Genomic DNA, 12,533 nt, shown 5'->3' on the forward strand with positions numbered 1-12,533 from the left:
GGCATGCAGGCTTGGATAGATTAATGCTGGGGTTTGTTTTTTGTTTTGTTTTGTTTTTGTTTTTGTTTTTAAAGACAAGGTCTGGCTCAGTTGTCTAGGCTGGTCTTTATCTCCTGGACTCAAGCGATCCTCGCACCCCAGCCTCCTGAGTAGCTAGAACTACAGGCTTGTGCCACCACATCCAGCTCATACTTAAAAAAAAAAAAAAAGAAAAAATACTCTTTATACCTTTTCTACCCTTCTCCATGCCCTAGGAGGCTGATCTTTAGGTACTTCTTCACCTGGGCTTCTTTGTTATCTGGCTTCTGGAAGAGAAAGCCAGATAACAAAGAGAGAACAATGGGAGAGAAAAGTGACATTCAGGTATTTATACATCTCCGCCTCCTGGGATTTTGGTTGGGGCTGTGTTCCTCGGTGGAGACAGCTCCTGTCAGCGCCTGCTTTCCTACCTCCAGCTCACTTAGCTCTGATGATACTGTTCCCTCCCTCCAGCTGCTAGAACTGTGCCTCTTGCTTTTTCAGGGTTGGTAACGGCTTCCCTCCCCCACCCCATTACTAATCCCTGGGCACCTCACTGTCCCGCATTGGTTCCCTTATCCGGTTCATAACTCTCTTAGTATTGTCTCCACTGAATTCTGTTTAGTTATGTTCCTTTGCATGTTTTGTCTGTTTCTTGAGAGGACTCTGACTGATATCACTTGCCCTTATCCACCAAGGCAAGCAGTACTGTAACAAACTCCCCAGGAGTACATTGTACATTGTCAGAGAGCTGAACAAATGCTGACAAAATGAGAACTGCTGGTTGGGGCCAAACATTCCACTCTCTCGATGACCTCAACACCAAATGTACTGCATGAACTCCACTGCATTCCAGCTTAGAAAAGCTGACCAAAGATGAATGGGCTTCCAAGGAAGAAGAAACAATTCAGCCACCCATCTTTTTTGGGGGCTTCTTGTGCAACAGCCCAAAAAGACAGTCTATCCTCTATTAAAGTCAAAGTTCTAATCTTGTGGCCACTAGCTGCTGTTGGGATGAATGCCTAACCTCTGATTGGCCTGTTTTGGAAACATCACCCTTTATACCTGGAAATTCCACAACAGGCTTTATATACCCAATAATTAACTATATTTGAGAAGGGGACACCTATGGCAAGAAGCCTTGAAAGTGATCCAGGCATCAGTAAAGCAAACCTTGTCCTGGAGCCTCCTATCTTATTCAGATGGAATTACAGATATCAATGATCAATCACACAGTGATTACAGGCTTTGGAAATGAGACTCCACCTTCTTACCAAGGACAAGCCTGCAAGGACTTTCTTCTGCTGCTGTGCCTGAAACTAGCCCCTTCTGGAAAAAGAGAATGTCACTGAAAGGAAAAATGATGACTTTGCCACCTGACATTGTCACTTTGCATTGGGTCCTGTCTGAACTGAGATACCCAGAAAGTTCTGTAGCAATATGGAAATGGCACTTACAACCAATGGCACCTACAACTTGAACCTACAAGGTTCAAGTCTGGTCCCCAATACCTTAGCCAACTTCAGGAACAACAGGTGGCTGCCCACCCATTAGACATGGAGAGACCCACCTACTGTTAAACCTAAGCTGTTGGCCTATTGGGGCCTCTTTGACAAGACTTGCATCTGACAAGAAGCATGGTTCACTGGTGAAATAGCTTGCCTCTGAGATGGGCAAATTCCGTGGAATACCAATGCCATAAATTGCTGAGGCTCACAACGCTTGCATGCTGAATAATTGGCCAAACTTCAGGTGCTATTCTTGGCTGTAGAGCATACTGCTCCCAGATTGATGGAAATGAACCTTTACACAATATGTCAACTAGGATTCTCCAAAAAACAAATGTGAAGATAGGATTAGATTCATGAGAGATATATTCGGGGGCTGGGCAGAGGGCAGGAAAGTCTTATGAAGGATAAAAGAGAAGAAGCAGGAGTAGGCAAGGAGTGCCTTCAGACCGCGATGCAGGTCTGACACCTGTGAAAAGAGAAGATGAAAGAAGGAGGATTTGGCAGGGAGAGTCTCGGGTTGGACTGCAGCTCTGAGAATGTCTCAGACAGGCCAGTGGAGAGTCCTTGAGCCAAAGCTGTCTGGTAGAAAGTCCAGAGACACACAGAATTGGCCTGCACTAATCCCCTGCCATGCTCAGCCATTGGCTAGGAGCAGCCCAGGGGAGGTATGGTTTTGATGCAAAAGCATGGTGAGCCGCAGACTGGCATTGTCTGTCAACTATGCTACCTGCAGCAGGAGATCTGAGTGGCATATTCCCATGGCCATCACACACAGAAACATCAGTAATAGCCTAGCTATTTAGTCAGGCCATGGGCCACCTAAAGACTGAATTAATAAAGGCACATATTAATTATGTGCCTTTGGGACATAATTATGGGATCTCCCCATTGAAAAGATTATAAGTGACAAAATCTAGAGGAAAACAGCTGCCTGAAAAGACTGATCAAGCATATATGGGCATCATGTCTACCTACCACAGCCCATTGAATCTATGCTCTAACTCACCACAGTAATGGAACCACCCAAAAGACCAGGGATACCCAACCAGGAATTCTTTCATCAACACACATAGTAGCCACTGTTACTGAAAAAGCTCATACTCTTGGCCAACTGTGCCAGTCTGTCCATCGGTGACATGATGATGTCTACAAGCCTAGCAGGTTTAGCTGTTTTGGGCTACAAGTTACACAGCACCATACTACCTTTTGCCTTGACCAAACAACTAGGCACCCAGGACTTGAGGAACAGGCAGAGGAGAGTATAATCAGAAAGAGGACACTCTCTCCTCACACTCTTTTTTTGGAATAGCACACAGTTGAGAGTATCCAAGTACTTTAGGGGAACAGAAACCATGCTAGGTATTTCAAAAGAGATTTAATACAAGGAATTGTTACACATATATGGGAACGTTGAAAGAGCAAAGGATGAATGCTGAGCTAATCCAGAAATCAAGACAGTGCTATGGTCTGACTGTTTGTGTCCTTCCAAACTGCATATGTTGAAATCCTAACCCCCAAAGTGATGGTTTTGGGAGATGGGGCCTTGGACAGGTGATTAGGTCATTAACAGGATTAGTGCCCTTATAAAAGGAACTCCAGAAAGCTGCCTTGCCTCTTCTACCACGTGAGGGCACAGCTAGAAGGTACTATCTATGAACCAGGAAGTGGGCCCTCAGCAGTGAATCTGCTTGGCACCTTGATCTTGGACTTCCCAGCCTCCAGAATTGTGAGAAACAAATTTCTGTTGTTTATAAGCTATCCAGTCTACAGTATTTTGTTACAGCATCCTGAACAAAGACAGACTGCCAGAAATAGTTATAACCATAGGGCTGTGGAAGCAAAGGGGAAAAGATCTTTGGTTATAGAACCTCAGGGCTAAAAAGAGGAGCCACCACTGGCTGGTGGTCCATGGGCTCCCTGAGGGCCTAATGCTCTGATCTCTCAGGAGAGGTCCCACGAAGTTGGCATTGAGATCTCTGAAAGAGGACACCTCACAGCTGGTGCTTGTATCTCATGGCAGGTAACACACAGCAGATGCTCAAAACCTTGAAGGTAGGGTTGCCACATTTAGTGCACACACACACACACACACACACACACACAGACACACACACACACACAGGCACACACAGGCTCACACACCACCACTGCCATCAGCATTACCACCACCAACAAAAAACAAGGGAAATAACTGAACTAAAATGGAAAACAAAACCCAAAAATGTTAAATTTGAATTATTTGTACTTGCCTATGCGTATATACTTTGAAATAAAATAAGAATACCACATAAAACATGATAAAAATCATTCTTTATCTGAAATAGCTGAAATAAGAAGCACATAAATTACCTACCTCTTTATTGAACTATACTTCCCTGATGATTTGGCTCTCCTTAAGTTTTCTTAGTTTTGCAGAATTTGTTTATAAAATTCCTTGCATTTACTGTCTATATTTCATTTACATTGTAACAGCTTATACAGTGTTCATAGCCAACTTATTATTTTGCCCACTGAACATTCATTATTGAGAAAACATGCTTAACATAGCATTATGAGCTGGTATACTGAATATCTGCTAGCTCTCACTGACTGGCTGAATTTCACAAGCTTGGGGCTATCAGTGATTTACTGACTTTTAGATGTGTGGTTATTAGAGTGAGTCTGTCACTGGTTGATTTTTCAGACCATAAGTGATCTCTAATTAATGGTGGTTACTTGTTCATGACTTGGGACTTGGACCAAATAATCATCTTTGCCTTTCTTTCCTTTTTTTTTTTTTGAGACGAAGTCTCTCTCTGTTGCCTACACTGGAGTGCAGTGGTTTAATCTCGAGGCTCACTGCAAACTCCGCCTCCCGAGTTCAAGCGATTCTCCTGCTTCAGCCTCCTGAGTAGCCAAGATTACAGGCATTCGCCATGATGCCTGGCTAATTTTTGTATTTTTAGTAGAGACGGGGTTTCACCATGCTGGCCAGGCTGGTCTCAAACTCCTGGCCTCAGGTGATCCACCTGCCTCGGCCTCCCAAAGTGCTGGGATTACAGACATGAACCACTGCACCCTGCCTCATCTTTTCCTTTCTTGAATATGAAAAATCAGTACTTTTTCCTCTGAATCCCCACTTTTGGTCTACTCTCAGCCAAATCTGCAGTAGAGACCATATGGACTTTATTTGCGGAGGTATGGGTTTTAGTTATGTTGCGTTTAGGTTACTTAAGATTTAACTACTATGGCAGAAAAGTAGCTCTAACTGGCAATATTTTGTTGTTTACTGAAAGATATGAATAGAGGGCACTTAGGGCATCCTGACAAAGTCAACACAGGATACAGGACACAATCAGTAAATACAGGACATGTGCTATGAAGAGAGGACCTACTTGAAGAGGGTGCCTCTTGTTTGGTACTTGGACCTTTGATATGGGACAACCTCATACCTAATGCTTTGGATACTGAAAGGGGACTCTGGGGCTGGGGTTCAGAATGCCTGACCTTCAGAGGAAGGCCTGCAGAAGCTGAAAAACAGCGAGAGAATCCTCCTCGCTCCCTGCTTTCCATTCTTCTATGAGTACCTCCCAGTATCTAAAAGAAACTCAGCTTGTTAAAGCATCAGGGAAATGTAGTTTTCAGCCTTCTAGGCCCCACATCACTGAGATTATACAAGGGTAGGCCCAAGCTAAGACACAAGAAATAATTAATTAACACAAGCAACAATACCCTCCTCCCATTTAGACTTCAGGGAATGGATGGAGAGTTCTCATAACTCAGATCGAGGACACCTTGATGAACATGGACGCTGACTTTGCTTTGGATAGCTCCCATGGTGCCTTATTCCTTATATCACTCAGTTTTTTTTTTTTTTTTTTTTTTTTGCCAAAAAGAAAAAGACAGCTTTATTCAATAAATGGTGTATGGAAAACTGAATTTTGGCAAACAGAAAAATAAAATTGGACCCTTATTTCAACACTATATACCAAAGTCAATTCAAAATGGATTAAAAACATAAAGATTCCTGTATTAGTTTGCTCAGGAAAATTGTCAACAAGAAAAAGAAAGAGAGAAAAGAGAAGAGAAGAAAAGAAAAGAAAGACCTAAACATAAGACCAAGAACCCTAAAACTACTTGAAGAAAACAGGGGGGTCAGATGACAGCTGAAAGAAGGAAGGAAGGAAGGAAAGAAAGAGCAAGAAAAGAAAGAAAACGTAGGGGAAACATACAAGACATTGGTGTGGGTGATGATATTTTGGATTTGATCCCAAAAGCACGGACAACAAAATTAAATATAGACAAATGGTATTACATCAAACTAAAAAGCTTCTTAGTTCATGATGTGTAGCTAAAACAAACTAAAAAGCTTCTGCACAGCAAAGGAAACCAGAGTAAAGAGACAACCTATGGAATGGGAGAAAATATTTGCAAGCCAGACATCTGACAAGGGGTTAATATCCAATACATATAAGGAACTCAAACAACTCAATAGCAATGAAACAAACAAACAAAAAAGCAATTAAGGCCTGCTTTCTGCTGACCAAGTCTTCTTCCTTACCCCTCCCTAATAAGAAGGAAGAAAAAAGGCAATTAAAAAAATGGGTAACTCCTCCTTAATATAGTGGTAAAATTTAAACATTAAAAAAGTTTTGGGGCCAGCTTGGTGGCTCACACCTGTAATCCCAGCACTTTTGAAGGCCAAGATGGGCAGATCACCTGAGCCCAGGAGTTAGAGACCAGCCTGGGCAACATGGCAAAACAATCTCTACAAAAAAAAAAAAAAAAATTAGCTGGGCTTCAGCCATGTTTGTGTCACTGCACTTGAGCATGGGTGACAGAGTGAGACCTTGTCTCACAAAAAAAAAAAAAAAAGCTTTAAGTTGTAAAAATGGGTAAGATAAAAGAGAAGGAAAGAAAAAAATGTGTAAGGAACCTGAATAGACATTTCTAGTGATGTTTTTAAAGCCATGAATCCATTTTGGCACAAAGGCTTTATCATATGCAGTCATTGACAAAGTTTTTTTGTAAAGCCATCAGATATAAAGGTGTGAATTTTCTCACCTGAGTACATGACAAGAAAACGCTGAAATCAATATATAAATAAAATCATCTGTACTGGCACTGTTAATCTAGAAGAAGGTGGTTGCATAGAGAATAACAAGAATTTAGATCAGCTTATTGAAGTGGGAAAAGAAAAGAGAGCTTCAGAGGTAGGCTTTGCCTCTTAAAAAAATTAAAAATATAAGTCACTGTCAGTGTTGTGCTTGGGAGTTAGCAGCCAAAAACAAACACACAAACAAACAAAAAAAAGAAGTCATTGTCTGTGAAAAGAAAAGAAAAAAAGAAGAAAAAGACTTTGCATCCATTGACGTATGCAGAAAAAGAAAACAATTTTTAAGATAAAATAAAGTGGGTATAGTTGGGAGCTTAGCCATGGACATACAGAATGGAGTAATAGACCCTGGAGGCTCCAAAAGGTGGGAGGATGGCAGAGGGGTGAGGGATGAAATCCTACCTATTGGGTACAATGTTCACTATTCTGGTGATGAGGATGCTACACAATATACTTCACCACTATGCAATATATCAAAGCAACAAAACTGCACTTGTACTCCTAAATCCATAAAAATAAAAGATTATCTTGGCTGACACCTCTTTAAAAAATAATAGAATAAAAAAATAAAAATTTTAAAAAAGAAAGTAAGAGCAGAGCAAGGACATTTAGTCTATACTTTCAAATGTGCTTGATCATTTGAAACAATAAAGTTGTTCATTGAATCTTCACAAAGTATTATAAAAAAGTTGTTCATTGGTAGAATTTCCCAACAAGTTAGTATAGATTACATGCTCTTTGATAAAAGCAACAATATAGTTAATTTTTTTCCTCTTTAGTATTTGCTTTAAGAGAAAAATCCTAAATTTCTTCAGAGGAGGGAAAAAAGAGAGAGAGGGAGAAATCCTTAAGACTTGTAGGGATTTTTGATTTCTGTAAACCATGAAATATGAGAGTATATTTAGCAATCACGGTGATTTAGCTCATGGTAATTGGCATATGTATAATTATAATTTGCATTACAGTTATTTAAACTGAGATATTCTTGATCAGGTTGAACACATTGTGAGTAGAAGATCTCTTTCCCCAGGAAATAGGATGGAGAGAGTCTTTGGAGAATGGCCTCACTGAAATGCTAAGTCAGCTTCCTCCAGATTTTGGTAATTTCCCTACTTCCTCTGTAATTTCTCAGTGCCCTGGCCATTTTCTGGTAAGTCATGGTCTTCTTGTTGCCTTTTGTTTTCCCCCAGAGCTCGGCAAGTTTTTCTTTGTTTTTTGATACAAACTGAAAGATGCCTTTGGTTATATCTACCCACTGAAAACAAGATGCCATCTGTGGATTACACAGGGATTCGTGAAGGTATTCAAACAGTCGGAGCTTCTTCCTGCCTTTTCCCCTTTTGCTGGAGAACAGTGGGTTGTACCAGCTGGTTTTCAGTTATGTTCTGCAGAGATTGATGAATATTTCCTTCAAAATAGAAGTCCGCAGCACTGTTACTTACCATTCTCCAATTATAGACAGGCTCCTCTGTAGGCAACACTCCATAGCAGCTGGAATTTCCTTTGACATGAGGACGATGGTTGATTAAAGCCAGGTAATTTTTGTAATCTGGCGAGTACTGAAGATCTCCAGTTGAATGTTGCCTCAGAACCTCAAAAGCATCCTCAAATGCTTGACCCAGCTTCTCTTGTTCAACACATGTCATATTTCATTAATAAATTGACAATTCTGTTCCTTAGCAATTGTTGCAGGAAGACACTTCAACCCTTTATAGAGATGTTTCATTAATATCAGAATGGTAAATTCAACGGTAGGCTATCATGAAAATAAAAAATTATTTTCCAGTGCAATGGCTCTGTCCATCAGTGTCCAAAGCAGCATCCACTTGTACACAGTGGAAATAACCTTCCCGTCTCCTGAAACACATGTCTGCCTCTCCCATATCACTCAGTTTTTGAAGTGGGCTTTGTGAAACAGTGGAAGTTATCAGTGGTTAACCCACAGTTTGTGTGTGGGTTAACCTTGCAATCAAGGCTTTCTTTATAATAAATGTACCTTGACTCTTTCCGTTACCACCCCCCTTCATCTTATTTCCTTTTATTCAGGCTATCAGAACAGCTTCCTGATTACTCTCTTTCAATTACAGGCTGACATTTGTCTATTTGTTAAAAAATGTACATGTCATATACACCATGGAATACTATGCAGTCATAAAAAGGAATGAGATCATGTCCTTTGCAGGGACATGGATGAAGCTGGAAACCATCATCCTTAGCAAACACAGGAACAGAAAACCAAAAACTGCATGTTCTCACTTATAGGTGGGAGTTGAATGATGAGAATACATGGACACAGGGAGGGGAACATCACACACCAGGGCCTGCTGTGGGTTGGGGGCGAGGGGAGGGAGAGCATTAGGACAAATAGCTAATGTATGCAGGGCTTAAAACCTAGATGATGGGTTGATAGGTGTGGCAAACCCACCATGGCACACGTATACCTATGTAACAAACCTGTATGTTGTGCACTTTTATCCTAGAACTTAAAGTAAAAGAAAAAGAAAAAGAAAAAAATACATGTCTATAATATTAATCTTCCTAAAGCAATGCTTTCATCATGTCAGTCCCTTGCTTTCAAAAAAATCTGTTATAGCATTTTGTTGATCACAGAGTATTACCAAACCTCCTTACTTAGCAGTTTAGGCCTTCTGGAAACTTCTATTTCTTCAACAAACACTTCTTTTTATTACACAAATAATTCATAGTAATATATAAAGAAAAAATACTGTGCCTTCCCCAAGTCCCATGAAATCTTAGTTGTGTGTTTTCCTCATATAAACATAGACATATAAGAAATGTACAATGTGGCTGGGTGTGGCGGCTCACACCTGTAATCCCAGCACTTTGGGATGCCAAAGTGGGTGGATCACCTGAGGTCAGGAGTTCAAGACCAGCCTAGTCAATATGGCAAAACCCCATCTCTACTAAAAATACAAAAATTAGCTGGGCGTGGTGGCGGGCACCTGTAATCCCAACTACTCAGGAGGCTGAGGTGGGAGAATTGCTTGAACCTAGGAGGCGGAAGTTGCAGAGAACCGAGATGGCACCACTGCACTCCAGCCTGGGTGACAGAATCAGAATCTGTCTCAAAAAAAAAAAAAAAAAGAAAGGAAAAAAATGTACAAAATTTTTTAAAATGGTTATTCTTTTATTCTACAGCTTGTATTTTTAACAAATTGTGAAGTATTTTCCTTCTTAGGAAATTTTCACTTACATTATCATTATTAATGACTATAAGAGTGTTCCTTAATATGAATGCATCATATTTTATTTAATCAGTCTCTTATTGTGAGAAATTTAGAAATTTTTATAATAAACAATGCAGTAATAAATATCTTTAAACATTCATTTTTTGTGAATTGTTTCAATGAGTTATGCTCACTGCATACATTTTAGGTGTGGCATTGCTGGGTCAAAAGTTGCAGAATTTTTTAGTTTGTCACATATTTCTAATTGGCTCCCCAAAATAGCCGCAGACAAAATATTGAGTTCCAGATGTAGAAGTAGTATAGACCACATTCTCTGACCCAAATATAGTAAAACCAGAAATGAATAATAAATATGTAATCCCCAGAGCCCAACCATTTGACCTCAAAAAACAAACAAGTAAAGGCATCCTCTTAAAAACTCTTTGGTCAAAGAAGAAGTTAAAACTGATATTACAAAATTATTTGACAGGAATGACAACCAGAATGGCATATAATAATTTTTAAAAATTTTTCTGCCAAAACTGCACCTACAAGCAAATTTAAAACTTGAATATTTTCTGTATTAAAAAAAAGAAAAGTAAATATACAAAGCATCCCACTCAAGTTAGCAAAGAACAAATGTACTCGGGGGAAGCAATATATAGATAAATTAAGGTAAAGGCAATATGGAAGGAATTGGGGGTAGGAAATAGTGGAATTGATGGATAAGTTCAATATCTTGCTCCGTGTGTGTATGTGTGTGTGCACGTGTGCGTGCTCAAAGGAAGAGGGACCACATGGAACACTCTCATGTTTTGCTGACAGTTCAGCAGGCAAGAAAAACTTGACATTCACAGTGGGATTAACCAGGATAAAATCAGTCTCAGCAGAGTGTCATAAAAGTACAAAGGTGGAAGTGATTAATTTAGTGGAGGGCAGGCCAGTGAAGGAAAGCTTCGCAGAGAATGTGACAGCTGAGTTGAGCATTATGGGATGGTAGGATTTTGCCAAGCGAAATGCTTGTAGAGAGGGAGTGAAGTCTAGGTGTGGTGGTAACAGTGGGGGATTGTTTTTAAAGTGCTGGAATTATTTTTCATGCCTAATCAGTTCTAGACATCTATGGGACTATTAACTATACAGCTTTATCATTTTAAATAATGTGCTTTCTTTTAGAGGTAGAATTCTTTTGATTCAGGCAATCTATTTTTAGAGCCTGCTTTATATTTCTAGCAATTATGATGGAAAATGAACTTCCTAGAAATTAAATGTGTCATTTTATATCTTATCTGTAATGAGCTGATGATGTTAGCATGCAAAGATATATTTAATACCTACTTTATCCGATGAAAAGAATATATTGCATGGATCCAAGTGTGGTCAAATAATGGAAAGTCTGTTAAAGCCATATGGAAATCTTTTCATTAATTTTAAATATTTAGGAATTTATCTGTTGACTATCCCATGACTAAGTTTCAGTATTTTATATAATAAGTATAGAATAAGAAAAATAAGGTCCGTATCACTTCTCTTTCCAAAAAGGTATTTTAAGTTATCTTTGTTGTTATGAGTGTTTTCAAAATGCAAACTTCTAAATTTAGTATGATTCTGTCTTGAGGGAGAAGAAACAATCATATCCTCTCACTATGTGTATACGTATGTGTGAGATGTATGTTTGTAAAAGCATAGAAGATAGAAAAAGGTAGCTGTTAAAACTAGTGCCCTGGGGATGGAGAGGGGGAGATTCTAGAAAAGATGAGCGAGAAAAATAAAAGGGAATGAAAAAAGATGGTTAGTTCTTTTTATACATTTGTGTTGTTTTGTTGTGGTGGTAACTGGTCATTTTATAATTTTGGAAGAAGAGGTATTAAAGCTTTTAGAACTACAAGACAATTATGGTTCAAGAGGGCAGCTCTTTACTAATGCTGGGTTGGTTAAGGTATTTGAGGCCAGCATCTATCATTTCATGGCTACTATAGAGTGCACTGGCTACATTGAGACTTCATGGTCCCAAGCTTGCTGAAAAGGATGAACCTCAACCCTAGGCTGGCCATTTTTCTTTTTTTTTTTTTTTTTTTGAGTAGGACAAGAAGGGGATTCTGACTGCTAGAAAGTTGGAAGAGCTAGAATCTAGTCCTCCCTGGGCATTTGATGACCCATGACCTTGGGAAAGTCACACCTCTCTGGGCTTCAGTATCCTCCCACATGAGGGAGAAGAAAGAGATAATCATGACTCTTCCCTCCAGTTCTAAAACACTGTGATTCCAACCTGCAGTCTATTTTAGCGGGTCTTATTATTTCCCCTTGAAATAAACCCCTGAAATAGTTTCTGAATAATACTCAGTACCTCAACATCACAGCTATTGTTGATTCATTTTTTATGACTCCCATGATCCTAACTAAATGTCATTCACATAACAAGTATTTAAAAGCATAAATGTTATGAGGGAAACAAAAAAAGTAGAGAACAAGACCTTGCTCACAAGACGCTTCTAGTGCAGTTGTGCAGAAAATATGTGTATTCTATCAAGCTGAGAGAAGCCATTCTATGAAATAAACATGAAATTACAAAATAGAATAATAAAGTCTCTACCTAAAAGTGCCATAGAAGTAAAGAAACAACTATAATATATTTGGTGATATAGTTTGGATGTGTGTCCCAGCCCAAATCTCATAATGAAATGTAATCCCCAATATTGGAGGTGGGGCCTGGTGGGAGGTGAG

The 12,533-nt window shown here is 39.5% G+C and overlaps 1 long non-coding RNA gene and 1 pseudogene across 1 annotated transcript in view; one reads left to right on the forward strand and one right to left on the reverse strand.

The window, feature by feature from the left end:
- The window catches only part of LOC107967061 (uncharacterized), a 31,094-nt gene that overhangs the window by 4,958 nt on the left and 13,603 nt on the right, over positions 1-12,533 (forward strand). The gene's annotated exons all lie outside the window — the stretch shown is intronic.
- Positions 7,526-8,373, reverse strand: LOC738658 (transcription factor Spi-C-like; annotated as a pseudogene).

This window comes from Pan troglodytes, chromosome 9 (genome assembly GCF_028858775.2).
Source record: "Pan troglodytes isolate AG18354 chromosome 9, NHGRI_mPanTro3-v2.0_pri, whole genome shotgun sequence".
Classification (NCBI taxonomy): domain Eukaryota; kingdom Metazoa; phylum Chordata; class Mammalia; order Primates; family Hominidae; genus Pan; species Pan troglodytes.